Consider the following 23,836-nt stretch of genomic DNA (forward strand, 5'->3'; position numbering starts at 1 on the left):
CTTATGTTGAGCGATCACCCAATGAGAGATACTGCGACCAACTGCAACAGGATGGGTAGGGGCATGGTTGAACCACGAGCTGAATAAGGGGGGACTTTCCCAGCAGTCCTTGAGATACTGGAGCAGGTGCGACGAGTAAAGCGAGGGCCAGCCAACGAAGCGTACAGGTCTCAGGGGGTCGTATATGGCTTGGGACAAAAGGCACTGATAGACTGCAAATTTTGAGTAGGGTAGGAGGCTATTGGTAAATGACATCGAAATCGAGACGTAGATGGCCATTACAGGATTTTGCAGCGGATGGAGGGCTGTTCGAAATAGAAGCCGATTCTAGATTTATGGATGAGACTAAGTGAGCTGGAAGGGAAAAAAAAAAAAAGAAGTGTACGCTAACCAACACCTAGGTAATTTTGTAATTGTCCACATCTAAGTCAGAACCGTCCAAAAGATGATGTAGGATGGGCGGCAAGTGAGCAGCGATCGTTGAAGAGCATGATGTATTTTACTTGTATTAAGAGCAATTGGGAGGCCACGAAGGAGAGTGGTATGGGAGCCTCGTCTGAGGTTGTAACACAGTGTCAACAAAGACGCGGCAATATACAGCATGCGTCGCGCTGAGGAGACAGAACTCAACAGCACAAGCAGACATCATTGACAAGAGAAAGTAGATCGGTCCAAAATGTAACCCGTGCCACCTTATCCATACAACCAGGGGCTCATTTCTAAACGTTGCGTACGCCAAAATATGCCCGCAAAAAATGTCTTATGTCAATTACAGTAAACGCAAAACTTGCCATTTTAAAGAAGCTGCGATTTGATGTGAGAATGTCTTAATCCTCTTCGTAAACTTAGGCCATGCGTATGAATGGTTCCAGTGGTTGGAATGATTGGCAAGCAAGAAGTTAGCCTCTAGTAGCCTCTCGTGCAAATGGGAATCTACGTGAATATGATGACCTATCAGTTCCATTAAACACGAAAACCACTGTTAGCACGGGTCGACAATTTAATGCCACTATTAAATAGCAATAAGTAATAAAAATAATTGATTTAATTACAAAGTTCACATTATGCTATACATGGTATATGTTGAGAAGAGAAAAAATCCATTATATTTATCTTGCATTCATAAAATAACTTATATATTATTTCAGATAATTGCCAGAATACATTTGGTTTTTTCTTGCATTTCTGATTTGCATTGGCTAAAACTCAATAACCCCATGAGAAAAAATATGGGCCATATTGATGCCTCAAACAAATGCTTTTGAGGATATGTGACTTACATATTCACATTTTCTCCTATCTGCTCATTTCCATTGGTAAGACTATCACGGTATAAATAAAGAGTAAGTCTAGCGATATTCTTGATAAGTATTTAATTTGCTCTATAAGCAGCTCCTATCCGATAGCCGCAGAATTAGTGAACCAGGTAACAATGATGGTTCTTCACAATTTTTCATTGACTTTGCATTGCATAAGGCTAACGTTTTAGAGCATCAACTCCGCGTCATTGTAGAGATTCATCTCATCTCTGCACAAGACACTTATGGGAGAAGCAACAAGTCATGGTAGGCCAAATTCAGCATAAAAAAAAAAAGAAACAGTTAAAACAGGACATTGAATGGAACAGCGAGGACTTGTGAACAGAAGACACACAGGCACATGACACACATATCACATGATAAGACACGCTACTATAACAACCCAACGATACACATGGCGTGTATTGTAAATATGTGGTAGTGGACTAGTGGCCTGGAGAATCACACTAATATGATCATTTGGAGAAAGAGTTATATGAGAAAGCTCGATAAGCCTATGGTTTTCTTCAATGTTGGATTAGCCTATCGGCCTGTTAGCGGCTAATCACCAAACTACTTAACATCTGAAGCGAGTTCAGTTGTGTCCAAAGTCGGAAGGCCTTGTAGTCCCGGCCCGCAGGCTTCATCTATGGGGTGCCATGCAGGGATTTCACTTCCTTGCGACCGACCTACTACTCCTTCTCTAACTATGCATCAATGATGTGCGCTGTTCTGCTTGTGCTGCTAGGTGAGTTCTGCTGACTCCATCCCTCACGACAGACGACAACATTCTTGTACTATCTCTGAGCCCTTCTTGAGACACTGTGTTTAACAACTCCTATCCACGAGCTTTCAAATGCCATACACACTCTCCTTCCGTGGCCTCCAATTGCTCTTAAATACAAGTAAAACTAAATACTATGCTTCTTCAATCCGTTTATCCTGCCTGCACTTGCCCGCCCATCCAACATCACTACTCTGGACGGTTCTCTGACTAGCAATATGTGGACAACTAAAATACCTAGGTGTCTGGTTAGACTGTAAACTCTCCTTCCAGACTCACATTAAGCATCTCCAATCCAAAATTAAATTAGAATCGGCTTCCTATTTCGCAACAAATGCCTCCTCCACTCACGCTGCAAACATTACCCGTTGTAAAAACTGACCATCCTACGATCCCTCGACCTTTGGCGATGTCATTTACAAAATAGCCTCCAATACCCTACTTCAAACAAAATTGGTTGCAGTCTATCCCACCAGTGCCATCTCCCGTTTTTGTCACCAAAGCCCCATACTACTCCACCCCCACTAGCCGACTGTACGCTCTCGTTGGCTCGGCCCTCGCTTCATACTCTCGCCAAACCCACTGGCTCCAGGTCATCTCTACAAGAACCCTGCTAGGTAAAGTCCCCCCTTATCTCAGCTCGCTGGTCACCATAGCAGCACCCCTCCCTGTAGCACCGTGCTCCAGCAGGTATTACTCTCTCTCCTTCTTCTGCGTCTCATCCAATACACAATACTCCTTCCGTTCATCTCCTGTTCCATGCTCTCCTCGCTAGCTCGCTCAATGAACTACTAAAATGACTACTCATTTGAAACTGGAAACCCTTAGTATCTCCCTCACTAGCTTAAAGCCACCAGTCTCCAGAGCAGCTCACAGATACTGCACTCTGTACATAGCCATCTATTAATCTATGTAGCCCAAACAACACAACTACCTCTTCCAACTACTTTTATTTAAATTTATTTTGCTCCTTTTGCACCCCTCATTACTCTTGTCATCTTTATTTGCACACATTCTTCCACTGCAAATCTACCATTCAGTGTTTTCTTGCTATATTGTATTTACTTACCACCATGGCCTTTTTTTGCCTTTACCTCCCTTATCTCACCTCATTTGCTCACATTGTATATACCTATTTTTTTTCTACTGTTTTATTGACTGTATGCTTGTTTTACTCCATGTGTACTCTGTGTTGTTGTATGTGTCGAACTGCTTTGCTTTATCTTGGCCAGGTCGCAATTGTAAATGAGAACTTGTTCTCAACTTAAACTTAAATAAAGGTGAAATAAAAAAAAAAAAAATGTCATGTCATGTAATATTTAAATTGTATAAACTGCTTAATGTTGCTGGACCCAGGAAGAGTAATGCAACGATGGTCGTCCTCGTCTGATGAGGAATATGAAAGATCGCCCTGCAGCGTGGTAAGTGTCCATGTTAATTTATTAACTGAACACGAAAACAAAAATAACAAAGATGAAACAACGAAAAAACGAAACAGTCCTATCAGGTGACACAACACAAAACAGGAACAACTACCCACCAACACAGGTGGGAACAGGCTACCTAAGTATGGTTCTCAATCAGAGACAACGATTGACAGCTGCCTCTGATTGGGAACCACCAGGCCAAACACAGAAATACAAAACATAGAACAAAACAAGAATGCCAACCCCAGCTCACGCCCTGACCAAACCAAAATAGAGACATAAAAAAGGAACTAAGGTCAGAACGTGACAAGTAGCTGCTGCCTTGCAGGAACTAATTGGGATACTTAATAAATACACTTTTTCTGGCCATGATGAATTCATATTCCTGAAGTAGCCATACAACAAATTACCATGAGCACATCTCATTTAACTGGGCCTATTAGATAGGCTATTATAAGTTCATGGTTTTGCTCTATGCATCCAAAAGGGAGCGTGGTTTATTAAATACAGTTGAATTTAGAGTGTGTAGGCTACCACTGTCCTAGTGTAGACAATGTTTCAGAATTCACAGGTAGTGCAGCATAGTTACGTTTAGGAGAAAGTAAATGCAAAACATTATTGTACTAAAACGATCGGTTTACAGGTCCACAACAATTATTATCATAATTTTTTCCAGAAACTGTCAGGTACTGTACAGCACATGTCATTGCAAAAAGAAAACATTCTGCCAACACTTCCAAAGACATGAATCAAGTTGGCCATTGATATTTATTTTAGGTGTACTGTCTTGACCTGATTCCAATACTTCCAAGGTATACAGCAAATAAGGGTGTTATTGTCACCATAAAAGGTGAATGATAGGCTTTATTCTGTTATAATGCTTGTCCACGCGCACTCAGTTTTACAACAGGTCTGATTTATAATGGGAAACATGTGCATGTATGGTGTGCTGGTGCAACAAAATAATGAGTTTATAAATCTCATAATTTTTGTGCATGTGCAGTCTTTTCAGAAATAGCGCACACAGATAATTTGTGTAAAATGGGCACAAAGGTTATAAATGAGTCCCAGGAGAGTATTTCTAATCTTACAGACTTAACCCCTGACCTCTCTGTAAACCCTCACCTGACCACACATGACTCCAAGAGGCCTCCATCTGGGAAGCCACTTCTTGAAGAAGCTGTTGTTGTTTTTTGCAACAGTCTGAGAAATACACAGGAATATATACATATTTGCAGTAATGGATGCAAGCCATGAGTACACACTCTAAACAGCCATGGAAATGTAAATTCATAAATGTTTAGAGTGTTGTCTCTTGAGAGTGGTACAAAATTCAATGTATGTACTTTACATTGTTTTTCAGACTGTCTGTCCATTGTTAAAATCCCATTGAGTCCAAAGAAGTTCCTCTTAAGAAAGGGCAGCAGTTGTTTTGGAAAACAAGCTTCTTGACTACAAGGGGCAAGGGTGCATGACTGGACGAAAGCACCCTGTGGCTGGGGGTGAAGTCATGCATTTTAGGAGCGTGCAATGGAGAAAGAGAGTGAGAGAAATGGATGGAGAGACAGAGGGAGAGAGATAGGGAGAGAAAGAAAGAGTCACATTCTGGCAATATCCTCTCCACGGCAGAATCAGAGGGGCTGTGAGACGAATCCCAGTGTGCTGCACTGATACGTGGGCTGAGATGAGAGAGCAGAGCAGCCTCAACTCAGACCTCAGCTCTATTACTGTAGTAACAACCTACTGACAACTGGTGGCACTGATGTGCTGGTTATAACCCAGAGACAGGCACATCCTTATATCCAGCTATGTATGAGCATAGTACAGCAGATACTAGTATACAAACACATATAGTTATGCACACACACACACACACACACACACACACACACACACACACACACACACACAACAACAGCACACCAGCACACATCACACCAGAGACCAGGCGTGTCAGAGAGATAAAGCCAGAGACGGGACTAGAGGCTGGGTCTCTTCCAGCAGCCCAGGCGGTAAAGTCTCCTCTCCAAGCAGCCGTGACAGCACCAAGATTTAGGGGGGGTGGGCACAAAGCAGGACACTAGGCTCATTCAGTGAAGACCGCTGGTGCCACCCAGAGAGAGGGAGGGAGGAGGGAGGGAGGGAGGGAGGGGGAGGGAGGAGGAGGGAGGGAGGGGAGGGGGAGGGGGAGGGAGGAGAGGGAGGGATACATCCTCTTAACCTCATCCTACCAGCAGCAGCCAGCATACACTACACAAGGGAACGTTATAGGACGCATCCCAGTGAATATTGAAGCTCTGGCAACATTTTATTTGACGGGTACCTACTGTAACTAAAGGCCTTCATAACACATTCAAATGAAACTCAAAATGCATTTCTAAGCAGTGCCTAGACATTATTGAAAGGCTGAGGCCTTCTCAGCCTGCTGTATGACATGGAGACATGGAACACTCTCACTCTTCATAATGGAGACAGTAATTTGCCAGTGAATGTTAAAGTTCTTCCTTTAGAATTATGTAATATAAGGTTATAGGTTCCAATGAAAATGCCATTGTGTACTGCTGTACCTCCTACTAGCAGCAGGAGGGAGAAATACACAAACAGAGAGAAGAGAGAGTGTGCTGCAGTTACAATATATCATCTTCAGTTGAATAACTAAAAACATTCATTTCTGGGAGAGTGGACACAGTTGAATGAGCTAAGGCTCACCCCAAACCCTTACAACACCACACCACACACACACACACACACACACACACACACACACACACACACAACAACACCCACACACACACACACACACACACACACACACACACACACCACACACACCACACACACAACACACACACACACACACCACACACACACACAATCCAACCACACACACACACCTGCCTATCTCTTCCCTCTATATCCCTTTAGTCAGAACCACAGTGTGTCTTCTCTCTGAAAGTCTCCATCCCTCAGATGAGAACCTAGACACACACACACCAGCCCTGGACACACACATGAAATCAATGGCAGGATCCACTCCTGGACAGAAGTGTTATTGCCTGGTGGGAGTTGAAGGAATGAGGAGCTGGATTTTCGTTCTACTTCACTCTGGGCTGTTCAGAGCAATAGACCAAATGGAGGAGTGCGTGTGTGTCTAGCGTGTTTGTGTCTGTCCAGCACGTGTGTGTGTCCAGCACATGTGTGTGTGTCCAGCATGTATGTATGTGTGTGTCCAGCATGTTTGTCTGTCCAGCGTGTGTGTGTGTCCAGCGTGTGTTTGTGTCCAGCGTGTGTGTGTCCAGCATGTACTGTATGTGTGTTTGTCCAGCATCCATGTGTGTGTGTCCAGTGTGTCTGTGTCCAATGAGTTTGTCCAACGCATGTGTCCAGTGTGTGTCTGGGTGTGTGTGTGTCCAGCCAGCGTCAGTCAGTCCCAGCAGGGAGGGCGTTAGAGGAGTTATCCTGGCTGGAGTTAGCCTGGGGCGGTTATTAGCCGTTTCACCTCCCGGTGAACTCCTCTGTTCAGACATGATTGGCCACTGCATGACGCTCCCGGCATCACTGACCTCATCTAACGTGATTACAGCTCCAGGGCAACGTTTAGACAATGCTGTCAAAAAGGTCAAGTATGTTTTTCCAATCCACCGGTTGCCCGTGCATTACTCATGGCGTCACCACACCCATTACACAAGGAAACATATGTGTCCCCGATGTGTCCGTTCAGGAAATTCCAGTGTTGAATCCAATTGACAAAATAACAGACATTATTACCACTATCGAGGCCAAGAAGTCATTGACGTTATATATGACAACACGTCATAGAGGTTTAGGGATACTTGAGTGTTCAAAAAAGTTCAATGATATTGTGCAATATGCCCTGCTGGGGAGCATGAATGTGAACCATGATACAACATACTGTACTGTCACACCCTGATCTGTTTCACCTGTCTGTGTGCTTTTCTCCACCCCCTCCAGGTGTTGCCCAGCTTCCCCATTATCCCCTGTGTATTTCTCCGTTTGCCAGTTCATGTTGTTTGTCAAGTCAAGCAGCGTTTTTGTGTCTCAGCTCCTGCTTTTCCCCACTCTCTTTTCTCGTCCTCCTGGTTTTGACCCTTGCCTGTCCTGACTCTGAGCCCACCTGCCTGACCACTCTGCCTGACCTGACCCTGAGCCTGCCTGCCGTCCTGTACTTTTGCCCCTGTTGCTGTAATAAACATTGTTACTTCGACACAGTCTGCATCTGGGTCTTACCTTCATCCTCATACTGTACATCAACTATGAAATAGTTGTTGTGTTAAACAGCTATACACCTATAACAGTATAGTAGCCTAAGTATAATATTATTACACCTATCAATTGATTGTGTGTCAAATTCCCCCTTGGTTTTCACCATCCAGACAACTGAATCCAGTATAGAGACAGACAGCTAGGTTATTGGCAGAGCAGCTGGTATGTTGGCTTTTCCCCCCCTGGAGGTAGCGTGCATATCGTCCTCAAACAAACGTCTCACCTTTGTACAAACAACCCATTGTGCCTTCCTGCATCCCAGCCTCCCTGCCTCAGGCATCAAATCCTATTAAAGAGAGTTTTTAAGTTAGCCTGTGGGGATGGCAGGGAGGAGCCAGGGGGGAGGCAGGAGGAGCCAGGGGGGAGGCAGGAGGGAGGCAGGAGGGAGGCAGTTGGAGACGGGTACATCACTGCAAGTTCTACATTTAATTGTTGATATTTCATCTTCAAAGGCTGAATGAATGTAGAGTGGTCCACATAGAAACAGAATTACATATCATGGCACATTGACTTGAATGTGGATGTCTTTTCTGGAAATTATATTTCTATGGTGGTACATGCTCTGTCTATACATTCTTTATCTGTGTGAAACGATTTGTGAAATTACTATACATAGTCAGCTGCCCTATTGTTTATGCAATTTCATGGCTTGATTATGTTGGAATGATGAGATTTACAGTACATTGTACGCAGCGGTAATTTCTCATCACACAAGTCATATGGTATAATTGAGCACAGTGGAATTCATTGATTCATGACTACAGACACGGTTACCACAATCATTTTATTTCAATTGCTCATCATCATTTTTTTGAAGCCATTATCTTTCTGCTTCTGGCTCTGTTTCTGACATTGCTGTATGTCTGTTGCTTCTTTTATCGTTCAATCAATCAACCAACCAACCAACCAATCATCCAATCGACCAATCAACCAATCGACCAATCAATCCAGCAACCAATCGATCAATCAACCCAGCAACCAATCAACACATCAACACATCAACAAATCAATCAATCAATTAACCACATTCATTCAAAAAGTCCTATTTACATCCTGAGTTGTCAGGTCTACAATACTGAAAGACAGTAAATGTTCAACTCGTTGAAGTCAAACAATGGAAGTCTGACTTAGTAGTTAAGTACTTGTTATTTATTGACGAAACCAACACGTTAGCATGTTGCCCTCATCAGTATTCATCAGCTTTAACAGACAGACGTAGACTGCATTTAGACAGTCAGCCCAATTCCGATCTTTTTTCCACTAATTGGTATTTTGACCAATCAGATCAGCTCTGTAAAATATCTGACTTGAAAAGGTCTTATGTGATCGGTCAAAATACCAATTAGTGAAAAAAGATCAGAATTGGGCTAGCATGTCTAAACGCAGCCTTAGTGACAGACTGTGATTGTGCAGCCAGTCCCCTCAGCAGACCAACAACATCCCAGCTACTTTATCGTTGTTTTCTCATCTCATCAATTCCCCCCATGAATGACTCAGTGCATTTGTCAATGTGCGCTGTAAAAACAGTCACTGTGTCTCAGTTTCAGGACTGACACGTTGATAGATTGATGCTATTTGCTCGCTGTGTTTCACTGTTCATTCTTTTAACGGCATTGATTTTCTTGCACTCCCCCTGACCCCCTCCTGGCGCTATCCTTAAGGGGGTCATGGGTATAAAAAAAAAAGCAAACAGTTTCTGATTGTGCTCAGAGGAATGCAGTTATTCACAACTGAAATGAAATGAGTGAAAATTWAAGTAAAGTGATCAACTGGGTTTGAACTCCTGCGTGCCACAAGACTGTGTTATCACGCTAGACTAAAGCCTAGGGCATTAACAGGGAGTCTTCAGGTCCCAAACAAGTTTACTCATCACTGAACCAGCTCTGTTACACAAACATGCAGCTAATGTCTTGGTCTGTCACTGTTGTTGTTTGTTGGCTTCAACTTCACATAAAAAGCATCATCAACATTCAATAGAATTTAACTTCATAATACATGTGTTTCTAGCCTGACCACAGGCAGGTTTCCTGAGACTGTCATAGTCCTCAGAGGGATTGGTAGTTTAATTAATACCAGCACCAGATTGCTGTCTCCCAATGCACAGAATACTAGGTGAGGGGTGAGCTGGGTCTGGGTGAGTACACACATAGTTAGAGATAGCCTTTAGGGGAAGGAGATGAGGTGATATATACTGATTAGCGGTGTGTGTGTGTGATGTTGTGTGGTGTGTGTGTGTGTTGTGGTGTGGTGTGTGTGTGTGTGGTTGTGTGTGTGTGTGGTTGTTGTTGTGTGTGTGTGTGTGTGTGTGTGTGTGTGTGTGTGTGTGTGTGTGTGTGTGTGTGTGTGTGTTGTGTGTGTGTGTGTGTGTGTGTGTGTGTGTGTGTGTGTGTGTGGTGTGGTTAGAGCACATATTTTGAGCATCAAGTTAGAGCTACAGGGGATGGGGATGAGGTGATGTAACTGATTAGCATCCCCTTGGTGGCTGAGACCAAGGGTCAAGGTCATAGAGACAAGGGCTAGTATCCCTCTCGGGAACCGAGAGCAGTGGAATCTGTGCCTCAATGTCCATCACACGATATTGCCTTCATCTCCTCGCCCCGCTCCATACTCTAGCCCTCAACACATTGCTCACAAGAAGGATAAAAAACATCACTGTAATTAAACCAGACTGGGCTTTCAATTAAATCTTGTGCAGGTTAATTAGGGAAATTATATTAAAGAAAATGCAATCTTTCGACAATGTTCTGGCTGAGCCTTGTTGTTAGTGAGAGAGTGTGAAAGTGGAGGAGAAGAGGAGGGGAGAGGAGGGTGAATCTAAGCTTGGTCATCCATTGCTCCAATGTAATTTCCCCCATAGTCCAGTATAGCCATTTCCATTAAAGGCTGAAAGTGTAATGCAATATAGGGACAGGCTGTTTCTCAGCACTCACTGTGTAGCCTGAGGTCTGTGTTTGTGTGTGTGTGTGTGTGTGTGTGTGTGTGTGTTGTGTGGTGTGTGTGTGTGTGTGGTGTGTGTGTGTGGTGTGTGTTGTGTGTGTGTGTGTGTGTGTGTGGTGTGTGTGTGTTGTGTGTGTGTGGGTGTGTGTGTGTGTGTTGTGTGGTGTGTGGTGTGTATTGGGGTGACAGGCTATCACCTCTCTCTGACTCCATGTGCCAACCCAGAAGATGCCCTGGCCTGTGTTGTTTGGTAGGTGGACAGCTCTGTCAAAGGCAGGTGGTGGTGATACAGGTCAACAGAGTGAGAGCAGTGAGACTAGTGATAGTAGTGATAGTGTGATACTATTTGTTAGTGTTATAGAGTGAGAGTAGTGAGGGGGATGAGAGTGGTGAGAGTAGTGAGGGTAGTGAGGGTAGTGAGAATAGTGGTAGTAGTGAGAGTAGTTAAATTGGTGATAGTAGTGAAGTAGTGGAGTAGTTAGAGTAGTGAGGGGGGTTAGAGTATGAGAGTAGTGAGAGTGGTTTATAGTAGTGGAAATAGTGAGAGTAGTGAGGAGGGTGAGAGAGGTGAGAGTGAGTGATAGTAGTGATAGTGAGAGTTATGAGGGGGTTGAGAGTAGTGAGAGTAGAGTGTGAGAGTAGTGGAGATAGTTAAGTAGGCAAGTGATAGTAAGATGAGAGTAGTGATAGTAGTGGAGAGTAAGTGAGATTCTTAGTGAAGTAAGTGGGAGTAGTTAGAGTGGTTATAGCAGTGATAGTAGTGATAGTAGTGATAGTAGTGAGTGTAGTGATAGTAGTGAGAATAGTGAGAGTAGTGATAGTAGTGAGAGTAGTGAGAGTAGTGAGAGTAGTTAGAGTGGTTATAGCAGTGATAGTAGTGAGAGTAGTGATAGTAGTGATAGTAGTGAGAGTTGTTAGAGTGGCGATAGTAGTGATAGTAGTGAGAGTAGTTAGAGTAGTGAGGGGGGTTAGAGTAGTGAGAGTAGTGAGAGTGGTTATAGTAGTGGAAATAGTGAGAGTAGTGAGGGGGTGAGAGAGGTGAGAGGAGTGATAGTAGTGATAGTAGTGAGAGTAGTGAGGGGGGTGAGAGTAGTGAGACTAGTGAGAGTAGTGAGAGTAGTGAGAGTAGTTATAGCAGTGATAGTAGTGAGAGTAGCGATAGTAGTGAGAGTAGTGAGAGTAGTGATAGTAGTGGGAGTAGTTAGAGTGGTTATAGCAGTGATAGTAGTGATAGTAGTGATAGTAGTGAGTGTAGTGATAGTAGTGAGATTAGTGAGAGTAGTGAGAGTAGTGACAGTAGTGAGAGTAGTGAGAGTAGTTAGAGTGGTTATAGCAGTGATAGTAGTGAGAGTAGTGATAGTAGTGATAGTAGTGAGAGTAGTTAGAGTGGTGATAGTAGTGATAGTAGTGAGAGTTGTTAGAGTGGCGATAGTAGTGATAGTAGTGAGAGTAGTTAGAGTGGTGATAGTAGTGATAGTAGTGAGAGTAGTTAGAGTGGTTATAGCAGTGATAGTAGTGAGAGTAGTGGTAGTAGTGATAGTAGTGAGAATAGTGATAGTAGTGAGAGTAGTTAGAGTGGTTATAGCAGTGATAGTAGTGAGAGTAGTGGTAGTAGTGATAGTAGTGATAGTAGTGAGAATAGTGATAGTAGTGAGAGTAGTGAGAGTGGGGAACCCAGACAGGGGTCCATTAAACTCTATGTCCACTCTCTCAGGTATGTCTGAGAACAATACACTTTACAACCTACATGATCTAGTACATAATACAAATATAATAAACCATATACAAATATTTGAGGGCATGAATAAAAAAACCTGAGGGAACCGATTAGCTTGGCTGTTTTTTTTCTCTCCACCATGACCCCTTAGGGGCCCCGTAAAATTCATACTATATAATATGTACATACAGCATGTGTCCATCCTATCGACAAGGGGGACGCACTGTAAAAATAGCACTTTTTATTGGTTCTACTGATGTGCTTTGTGTCTACCTCTGATCAGTGGCGTGTATTCATGGTGTCAAGGGAAACCAGGCTATAAAATAATTTACCTTTCGTTTCTGTCACTGACAGAAAAAAACGTGAATAGTTACTACTGATTGTGTTGTCCTCCAGGGCAGGCTAGCTAAAATTGTTCCCTTCCTAAATTAGCCATGGACAGAGATAATGATTTGGACTTACTTAGTTCTCCGTACAGGCCAATAATTATAACAGCGATTCTGATCCGACCATAAATGTATACATTGTGCCTCTGGCCTGAGAGGATTGAAGTTCAGTATGTACCTAGATGTAGTAAGCTAATGTTAAATAGCTGGCTAATATTTGCCTATGAAAGGAAGTTAGACATGTGAGCAAGTATTTTAGCCAGGTAGCCTAGGTAAACAAAAGCTCATAGCGTGTATTGTATGGAAGAGTCATAGACCATTTCACCAACATGAAAGAGAGGAGGATGGCATTGAAGTTTCTCTACAAGTAGCGTGAGCCAACATGTTTTTTCTACTTACGCACACACACTCACACACACACACACACACACACATACATCAGTACCATGGACAGCCACATGATATTTAGCTTACGTTGATTGGACTAAATTGTTTTGGTATTTTTTAGTTGTCACTGTATTAGCATAGGTGATTTGATGATGTTGAAATTATGAAGTTGAAATGGTGCTGGAATAGTGGAGGCAGCTCCTTGTTTTCTTTGCAACTTGCGGTAACTCTCCGGTGTTCTAAATCAATAGTTGTTTAGTAGTAACTTGCTTGACCATGCTGTAGGTCGTGTAACTGTTTGTTACATGAAATTTGCTTTGTGGACTTCACCGAACACTTACTCTCAGGTTTTGTCATGAAACAAAGGTGTGGTTGAATTTATTCTGCCGCTGTGTATTCTTATTGTCTGAACTAACAGGTTATAGACCAAAAAAGGCAATTATCACAACATGTAGGTTGTAATATGTCTTTTTTCTCCTGGCTTGGCTTCCCCAGTGATCTAACCCACACACCACTACTACTGTAGCTCCGATGTAAAAGAAAGTTGACTACCGGATGGAGCCAAAGACCCGTTTATTCAACAGAGAAGACTCTGCGTGTCCTYGAACTTTATATTAAAACGATGGGAAATGAATAAGAAATCATGTCAACATTTTATCAATAATTACCAGTAAATCTAATCCCTGAAATTCGGGCACTGTAGTCTTAAGAGTATAAATTATAACGACAGTTCTCTGTTTTGTGTTTTTATCCATTCCATATGGACCCTTTAAGAATGTTCACTTGTTCTCATATACACAACCACACAATTACAATGTCTAAAAAGTGCTGAAGGGAGGAGCAAAACAGTTCTGCCAAACAGTTCAGTTTAGCCTGTGTAGGGAGGTACTGGATTGATCTGGGATGTGATCGGTTCACATGCAGCTACGGAAGGCTACACTTCATAGAGGAGTCTCTCTGGGGAATGTCAGTTAAATGACTGCATTTTAATGAGTTATCCCTCTACCCACCACCGCTTTATATCTTGCCATAGGAAAGAGTGTATCCTGGCAACCACAAAGACTCCATAAAGGTCATGCCTGACACAAAGGAGTGAATCACTCACATAAATTGTACTGTCAATATCACTGCAGAGATACTGTCAGATTAGGAGCCACCTTGCATTATAAATGCTATAAAGCATCCTGTAGCTATCAGCTGACACTTCCCCCTGGTGTATAACAAAACATGCCTTATTTTAGCATTTCATTGAATTGTATTTTACTGTACATTATGTTAATATTGACTCAAGCGGTAGTATTTCAGCCCCTTCTTAAAGTGATGATGCAACACGGTTGTCGTTGTATCACTATAGAAGGTGCAAAACATTGAGGATAGGGGTTGATGAGGCAGGCAACACCCCACAATGTAAAGTGCATTAGGGTCCACATAAATGTACTGGATTAGTATCATTAACTGTTATCTAGAGGTTTTATTCACGAGCACAGTTGAACTTGACCCGTGATAACCTTTGCCCTTTTGGATTTCCAATTCTCAATGACCTTTGCCTATGTGAATGACCTTTGAAATGTGCACTAATCCAGTAGTTTGTAAGCAGGGCACATCCCAGAGTATCAGTGTGATATAAACCCAGTCTGTATGGGAGATTATCCTCACTCTGGACTGTGACCTTTAGCTAAAGTTTGAATATGATCTCAGACCAGTCCCAACCACAACCCTCCAACAACAAACCTGTTTACAATTGCTTTTAGCATCTGATGTCAGATTAGTCCTAACCCTAAACCCCAACCACCAAACCTGTTTACAGTGACTCTCAGAATCTGATCTCAGTCCCAACCAATGATTAGTATACACAGTGCCTTGCTAAAGTATTCATCCCCATTTGGCGTTTTTCCTATTTTGTTGCATTACAACCTGTCATTTAAATGAATGTTTATTTGGATTTCATGTAATGGACATACACAAAATAGCCCAAATTGGTGAAGTGAAATGAAAAAAATGAAAAATGTTTAGGCGGAAAAGTGGTGCGTGCATATGTATTCACCTCCTTTGCTATGAAGACCCTAAATAAGATCTGGTGCAACCAATTACCTTCAGAAGGTCTTCCAGAGATTTGAGACTGGGACAGAGGTTCACCTTCCAGCAGTACAATGACCCTAAGCATACTGCTAAAGCAACACTCGAGCGGTTTAAGGGGAAACATTAAAATGTCTTGAAATGGCCTAGTCAAAGCCCAGACCTCAATCCAATTGAGAATCTGTGGTATGAATTAAAGATTACTGTACTCCAGCGGAACCTATCCAACTTGAAGGAGCTGAAGTAGTTTTGCCTTTAAGAATGGGCAAAAATCCCGTGGCTAGATGTGCCAAGCTTATAGAGACATACCCCAAGAGACATGCAGTTGTAATTGCTGCAAAAGGTGGCTCTACAAAGTATTAACTTTTTTTTTGGGGGGGGGGGGGGGGGGGGGGGGGTTGAATAGTTATGCACGCTCAAGTTTTCTGTTTTGTTGTCTTATTTCTTGTTTGTTTCACCCCCCAAAATATTTTGCATCTTCAAAGTGGTAGGCATGTTGTGTAAGTCAAATGATACAAACCCCCCAAAAATAAATGTTAATTCCAGGTTGTAAGGCAACAAAATAGGAAAAATGCCAAGGGGGTGAATACTTTCGCAAGCCACTGTACATTAGATGACTGACAGATGCTTTTTTGAAGCCACTGCACCTCCATCTTGGCACTCCCTCATTTTGGCTATAGAAATGCATTTATTAATGCATACATTTGTTTTTACCACGTTAATTATATTACAGACACCTTAATGCATACTATTAAATGATATTATGTGAGCTAAACATACAAATAAAAATAGAAAAAAATATATTCAACAAAAATCATTAAAGTATAATGTTTTGAAAGTTCTTCTGTTACTACAACAACAAAATGCTTAAAAACATTTAATTTTGAACATGAATTGAAAGTAAACTAAACACGATAGAATTCCCTTCGTTATATGGAGCCCAGGCAATATGGCCGACCGGTGAATTCAAAGCCTCTCATTTGCCAATACATAGCATCYGCAATCCAGGGTTTATATACGTACATCATTGTTCCCAACTCCAACCCCCATCATCACACCTGTTTACAGTGCATTTCAGCATCTGATCTCAGACCAGTCTCAATCCCAACCACCGACCAACAAACCTGTTTACAACACCCCACCAGCATCCATCCAGCAGGATGACCAGAGAGCGCAGACCATTACATGGTACTGTACCTACCAGGGTTGATGTCAATTCCATCTCAACCCAGTCAATTTGGGAAGTTAACTGAGGAGGAGTTTCAGTTTACTTCCTGAATTGACTAGATTGAATCAACGCCAACCCTGGTACCTAGCCCATTGGGTAGACTGGGTGTACAGTGCTGTACTGTACTGTACTGTCCTAGTTCAAACAGGGCGTGGGGAGCACACAGAACAGTGGTCAGTGCAGGCAAATTGTCAGTGTTCAGCATTGGTCATTCTGTGGTCAGTGCTGTGGTCAGTGCCGTAGTCAGTGCTGTGCAGTCTGTGTTCAGCAGTGCTAAATATCATTCAGATTTGAATAGCTCTAAATCTGACCTCGTGGTGAATATTCATCGAAAAGGTTCTCTCTCACATTGAGACATTTAAACTAAGGCTAAGGCAGTGAGTTCATCTCCACAAAAAGTATTATCATAATAGAAAAGTCATTTTCTGTATTCATGGTTAACAAATAAAATTGCAGATTATTTTTTAACATCTAAGTTAATTCTCTACAACAAATAATGGCTTTTGTGAACATCGCCAACAATTTTATAGCATTTTTCATTCTGGTGAAGTTCATTTGAATTCTAATTGAGTGATAGTTTTTGCTGCCCAATTCATAGTGAAACAAGGAGAGTGTGGCAAATAATTGCAATGAATAAATTCTTCCCTTTTAATTGAAGGAAGGAGAAGTTTAAATTAATACTTCAGAGAGATGACCGTGGTACAAATCTCAAGTTCTCTTACATTTACATTTACATTTAAGTCATTTAGCAGACGCTCTTATCCAGAGCGACTTACAAGTTGGTGCATTCACCTTATGATGTCCAGTGGAACAACCACTTTACAATAGTGCATCTAACTATAAGGGGGGGGGGGGGGGGGGGGGGGGGTTAGAAGGATTACTTTATCCTATCCTAGGTATTCCTTAAAGAGGTGGGGTTTCAGGTGTCTCCGGAAGGTGGTGATTGATTACAAATATAAAGCACTGATCTTCTCTGGCTCTTTGAAAAACATCTGACAAAGTGCTCAACATAGACTTAAAGGGATAGCGCAGAGTAATAAACAGATATTGAAATAAGTAATTTTGCTTTAAAAGATAGTCTGTGAAATAAGTACACCCCTTTCATCTCAATTAATTTCCTCCTTGTTGCCAACGAATTGGAACTGTGCTTATAACACGTTTATGTAAACTTTATTACCTCTACATTTCTTTTCCATTTTCCTCATTTATGAGGAAAATGTCTGACGTTATATAAAATTACATTTACATGTTTTTCCCACCTCTTTTCTTTTCTTGAAAAGCTGTGTTTGCACACCTACATCTCTCTCACACACATATATACTGTACATGTTCCACAGTTCCCTCATCCCAGACACCTGAGGTCCATCCTCAGACTCTACCTGTCTTGTTTAACAATGTTTTGTCTATCTGTCTAGACACTGTGCTCTTCCATGGCTATAAAATCCTCCTCAGGACATGAATGGTGAACAGTGGTGGTCTTTCTCTAGCTTTTAGGGAGCCTTTGTTCGCTGTGGCACATCTGAAATCTCGATAGGTTGTCTCTGTCATGCTGAACCCTATGGATTAGTCAGAAACCCCTGCCGTTCACATAAAAGAGACTCTTCCTTCCCGCCAGAATCTATAAAGGCCGCGGCTGTGACACCACAAATGATGTGGCCAGATTGATGTTATTTCTTCTTTATCTTCTTTACCACAGAATAACAAGGTCAGCCCTCAGTAAAAAGGAAGGATTTGATTTACAGTCGGATGATACAACCCTTTTAGCTCCCTCAGTGGCTAGAGTTAAGTCGACATGCTACTAACAAAAATAAGGTCACACATGAGAGAGAGACAGACATTTTTCACAGACAGATTTAATCGGTAAAGCAATTCAACCAATTTTTACATGAACTTCGGATGGTTAAACAAAACTTTGCAATTATACTTTACTCTAATAATTCGCTCTCATTTGAACAGAAATTGTGAGTTTTACACAGCATTTTAATTGATTGCAATTTTGCAATAGCTACCAGAAAGGTACCAGAAAACAAATCCATCAATCCACTCAGATATTGCTTATCAGACCAGCTTGTACACACAAACACAACATTTACTCACGCCAGTAAAGCTTTGTCTTACAGTAACAAATGTCACGTGAACTTTAACGTGACTTATCGTAGGTTATTTACCTTGTGTTGGAGTGTGAGGCCATAGTGTTATAGATCGATGTGGTTTTCTCCAGGCAGCAAAATAAATGCTGTTTGTCAACACCGCATGTGCTTAACCTTTGTAGAACCAGCTCTGCATTTCTTCCCGTTAGTTGTATATCACCTGACCTTTAAGAGAAATCCGTTGTTACACTTTTATATTTTCTTTACATCCATTATGACATTTACAGGAAATGACATTCTACGACAGGGATCCAGACAGACATTAGAAAATTCTCAGACCGCTTTTTTGACTCAAGCTAAACTTTAGAGATTTTGCTTGGAGCTAACATGCACGCTAAGAATAAATTTCATTCAACCGCTGAAAACCCCCACTTGCTGGCCAATAGATTTTCTTGTGGAGTTCTCATTACATAGGCTTTTCAGTAGGCCGCTAGCGGAACTCGATCGTTGAAAAGAGTAGACCAAGGCGCAGCGTGCTTAGAGTTCCACATCATTTTAATGAACTGAAACTCACTGAACAAAAACAACAACCAACCAACCAACCAACCAACCAACCAAACAAACAAAACGTGAAGCTATACAACTATCGCTGACAGGCAACTAAACATAGACAAGATCCCACAAACACAAATGAGGAAATGGCTACCTAAATATGATCCCCAATCAGAGACAATGATAAACAGCTGCCTCTGATTGGGAACCATATCAGGCCACCATAGAAATACAAAAACACCTAGATGACCACCCAAGTCACTATCACGCCCCACCCAACACAGAGAAAAAACAGCTTAATATGGTCAGGGCGTGACAGCATATTCATCTAAATTTCAGTCCCTCCCCCCAAAAAATACACATACTGTATATATATATATATATATACTCTGATTTTGTAGATTATTTAGGTTTAGGAAAGTATTTATGAATAATAAAATAACAGGTTTGAAGAGCCTTTTTGTTGGTTTGATTAATTCTGAAAACTGACCCATTCAGTTCTTCAACCCATGATAATGTTGGAAGGTTAGTGTACATATAATTATAATAGGGATAATAGTGTACAATAGTAGGCTATACTCTTGCCTATTGCCTGCACTAACCATGGAACTGTGTGATGACACAGCCAAGTATTGCAACATGCATCGGGTTCAAACTCTAATGCTTGGTCCCCACTCCACTCCATAACGATTTAATTAGCCTTCATTTCTTTTTTTCTTTTTTTAATCAACTGTTACTAATGATCAACAGCAACAACCACACGGCCGTGATGACGTTTACAGAGGAAGCATATGAAGGTAAATAAAACAATGGAATTAAATGGAATAATATCCAATTGCCAATTTACTGTTAGAACTAACAGTAAATTGGCAGTTGAATACGTGTGGTTATTAGGCCTGATAGTGGCTAATATTTAACATGATAGACATAGGAAACAGAGAATGTCAGGGTAGCCTTTAATTAATACATTCCAGAGTGCTCATCCCTGTAAGGCCGTAAAATTTATATTCTGCATAATGGCACAGCATTTCATAAACTTTTCAGTGGGAAAGTTGATATGTTGGTATGCTTCAGTATGACTGATTTTAAATTTGTCTCCAGTGATTATAAGTGTAATTTATATTTACAATTCCCGTATCCAATGAATTACTCCTTTACCTAGTGCATGGAGAATAGTGTTATTTCTATATATATAGAAAAAGTAGATGCTTTTTCCACATGGAACCGGTAGGTTCGCTAGACCTTATTCTAGGTTTCCTCGTGCGTAAAGGTTATTAGTGAATTAAGTCAAGGTCAGAATAAGGTGTATCTGTAGACACACCTACATTTATTTCATCTCCACCCCAAACAAATAGCGGGTGAGTAGCATGCTATTCTCATGCTTACATTCAAGGTCAGAATATGCATAGAGAGAAGAGTGCGTTACAATGGAATTACGTAAAATTTACGCTCGCTTAGCTCGGGTTGGAATTCACCCTCTTGGTGAATAAAGTATTTCTGATTTCATGATAATTCAGCTCAAATGCTAAAAATTGTCTAGGAGGTTGTGTTCTCGTTTCCACAACAGGCCTACAACACTGTAGCCTACTGTATGGGCCAGATTTTGGTTCTTCTTCTTACACAATATTGCACCTTAACACCGGTTTGAGTGCTGCAGCTGCAGTATAGGATAGCAGCCATAGCCATAGCACAGCCACGGCTACTGTACAATAATGTGCTCATTATGTTTGTGCTCATGTAACATGACAGGATTATATTTTCCWCTGCCCTTTATTGCATCGGGAAGAATKATTTAATTCCGACTGGGACTCATGCAAACACACTTAGTTAAATTAGCTCACCCACATTTTATGATAGTGGAGCAATCCTGTTAGGAATTCATCCATGTGCTCCTGTTCTTCTGCTGGATTCATTTTAGATTACTTGCTCTGATAGTCACTAGGTGACAATGCAGCAGCCAACGGGTAGAAAAATAATTATTCATATACATAAAAGAGGGACAAAATAAAGTGTTCCCAGATAGGTGGATTAGCGGGAGAGATCAAGAGAGAGGGTTGATTCTTTACAGAAGGCCTAGTCACACGTGCACAGACGGAGCCCTGTACTCAGAGAATTGACTTGGCACAAAATACATTTGATGCAGAAATTAGTTAAGAATGTTTAAACTCTGGCAAGCCATGGAATTAATGAAGTGATGTTCATAGAGAGTAATGGGCATAGACAGAATTTATGTGAGGGAAATTAGCTGGTTTCTGGGGGTCGTTAGCAGTGGTGTAGTGGAGGGTGTACYCAGGTATATGCCTTACTAGCTCTGACTTTGCAGATAGGTACTTTATTGAAAAACATTTTCCGTACTATGACTGTGATATGTGGTAGTCCCACCTAGCTATTTTTTGATGAATGCACTAACTGTAAATCGCTCTGGATAAGAGTGTCTGCTAAATTAGTAAAATGTCAAATGTATACCCACTTATTTTTCAGTGGGCATTGCGTATACTCACTTCTATTTCTGCCAAAAAATGCATTTTGATAAAAAAATAAGTTTACATTCAAATGGAAAATGGTTTCATTTCAAGTTAATGTGTACTGTTAGCTAGCTAATGTTAGCTGGCTGGCTCGCTAGCTAACGTTATGTGTATGATCTTATTATTCGTATCTCTAGTTATAGCCTAAGGTTAGCTAGTTAACATTGAACATGGTTGGCTAGCTACCTGCAGATTCTTGCAGGGTAGTAACGTAATGCTTTGGGATTATGGTTCATTGTTTAGTTAGCTAGCTACATGTCTTAACAAAAGACTCCACTTTGCAAGTATCCATTTATATAGAATTTCACTGCAACAACTGTTGATAGACATACTAGATGGTAATTTCGCTCTGGCTACCTACTCCGACAATCTGACAGCACAGTTGTAGTCACCAACACTCTGGATAACATAACAGCCTAACCAGCTCTGCTAGGGAGAGTAATGTTCAGGGAGCTGTTCTCTCAATTGTGTCTGGAAGTAGCTAGCAAGTTAGCTTGGATGCTTAACTGCTTAAAAWATATATATATACGGTTGAAGTCGGAATTTTACATACACAGGTTGGAGTCATTAAAACTCGTTTTTCAACCACGCCACAAAATTCTTGTTAACTTCTTATGGATGGGGGCAGTATTCGGAAGTTTGGATGAATGAGGTGCCCAATATAAACTGCCTGTTACTCAGGCCCAGAAGCTAGGATAAGCATATCATTTAGAAAACACTCTAAAGATTCCAAAACTGTTAAAATAATGTCTGTGAGTATAACAGAACTGATATAGCAGGCAAAAACCCGAGGAGAATCCAGCCGGGAATTTTTTCGGGGGGCTCACCACTCATTATAATGGCTGTCTATGGGATTATAAAATGAATACTTCCCAGATTGCAGTTCCTAGGGCTTCCCGTAGATGTCAACAGTCTTTAGGAAGAGTTTCAGGCTTGTTTTTTTTTTTTAAATGAGCTAGAATTTGTAGTTTTTCTAAGTGGCTCCCATTTTGGCTGTAGTGTTTGTAGCGAGCTCCGGTGAGGGCGCGCACTTCGTTATTTATCTCCGGTAATGAACATACTATTCTCCGTCTTAATTGTTTTGGTTTATTTACATATTAGGGTACCTGAGGATTGATTAGAAACGTTGTTTGACTTGTTTGGACGAAGTTTATTGGTAACTTTCGGGACATATTTGTATGCATTTTGAACGAGGGAAACCGGTGGATTACTGAGTCAAACACACCAACTAAACTGACTTTTTGGGGATATAAAGAAGGACTTTATCGAACAAAATGACCATTTGTTATGTAGCTGGGACCTTTGTGATTGCAATCAGAGGAAGATCTTCAAAGGTAAGTGTAGTAACCTGGTATATTTATGTTTACCAATAGATGGCAGTATTGACTCAAGGCGGGGGTTTGCTTCCCGCTATCCGTAGCTATTTCCTATGTCTGCCTATATAACTATGATTAAGAAAGCTTCAGGTAGCTTAAGCCAGGTGCATTAGAGAATGTAATTCTAAGTTACAATGAAATACTAAACCGTACTTAAGTCTCATGAGTCGTAACTCTAAGAAGCCTTTAAGGATACTACAGTAAGTGATTTATTTTATAGCTATTTCTGACTTTTGTGACTTCTTGGTTGGAAAATGTATGTAATGCTTTTGTGTGCTGGGCGCTGTCCTTAGATAATTAATGGTGTGCTTTCCCCGTAAATACTTTTTGAAATCTGACAAAACGGCTGGATTAACAAGAAGTTAAGCTTTTAAACGATGTATAACACTTYTATTTTCATGAATGTTGAATATTATGAATTTTGTATTTTGAATTTCACGCTCTGCAATTTCACGTTGTCGAMGCCGGGCGCTAGCGGCACGCTTATCCCAAAGAGGTTTTAACAAACTATAGTTTTGGCAAGTCGGTTAGGACATCTACTTTGTGCATGACACAAGTAATTTTTCCAGCAATTGTTTACAGACAGATGATTTCACTTATAATTCACTGTATCACAATTCCAGTGGGTCAGAAGTTTACATACACTAAATTGACTGTGCATTTAAACAGCTTGGAAAATTCCAGAAAATGATGTCATGGCTTTAGAAGCTTCTGATAGGCTAATTGACATAATTTGAGTCAATTGGAGGTGTACCTGTGGATGTATTTC

This window comes from Salvelinus sp. IW2-2015, linkage group LG6.1, assembly GCF_002910315.2.
Source record: "Salvelinus sp. IW2-2015 linkage group LG6.1, ASM291031v2, whole genome shotgun sequence".
In the NCBI taxonomy this organism is placed as follows: Eukaryota; Metazoa; Chordata; class Actinopteri; order Salmoniformes; family Salmonidae; genus Salvelinus; species Salvelinus sp. IW2-2015.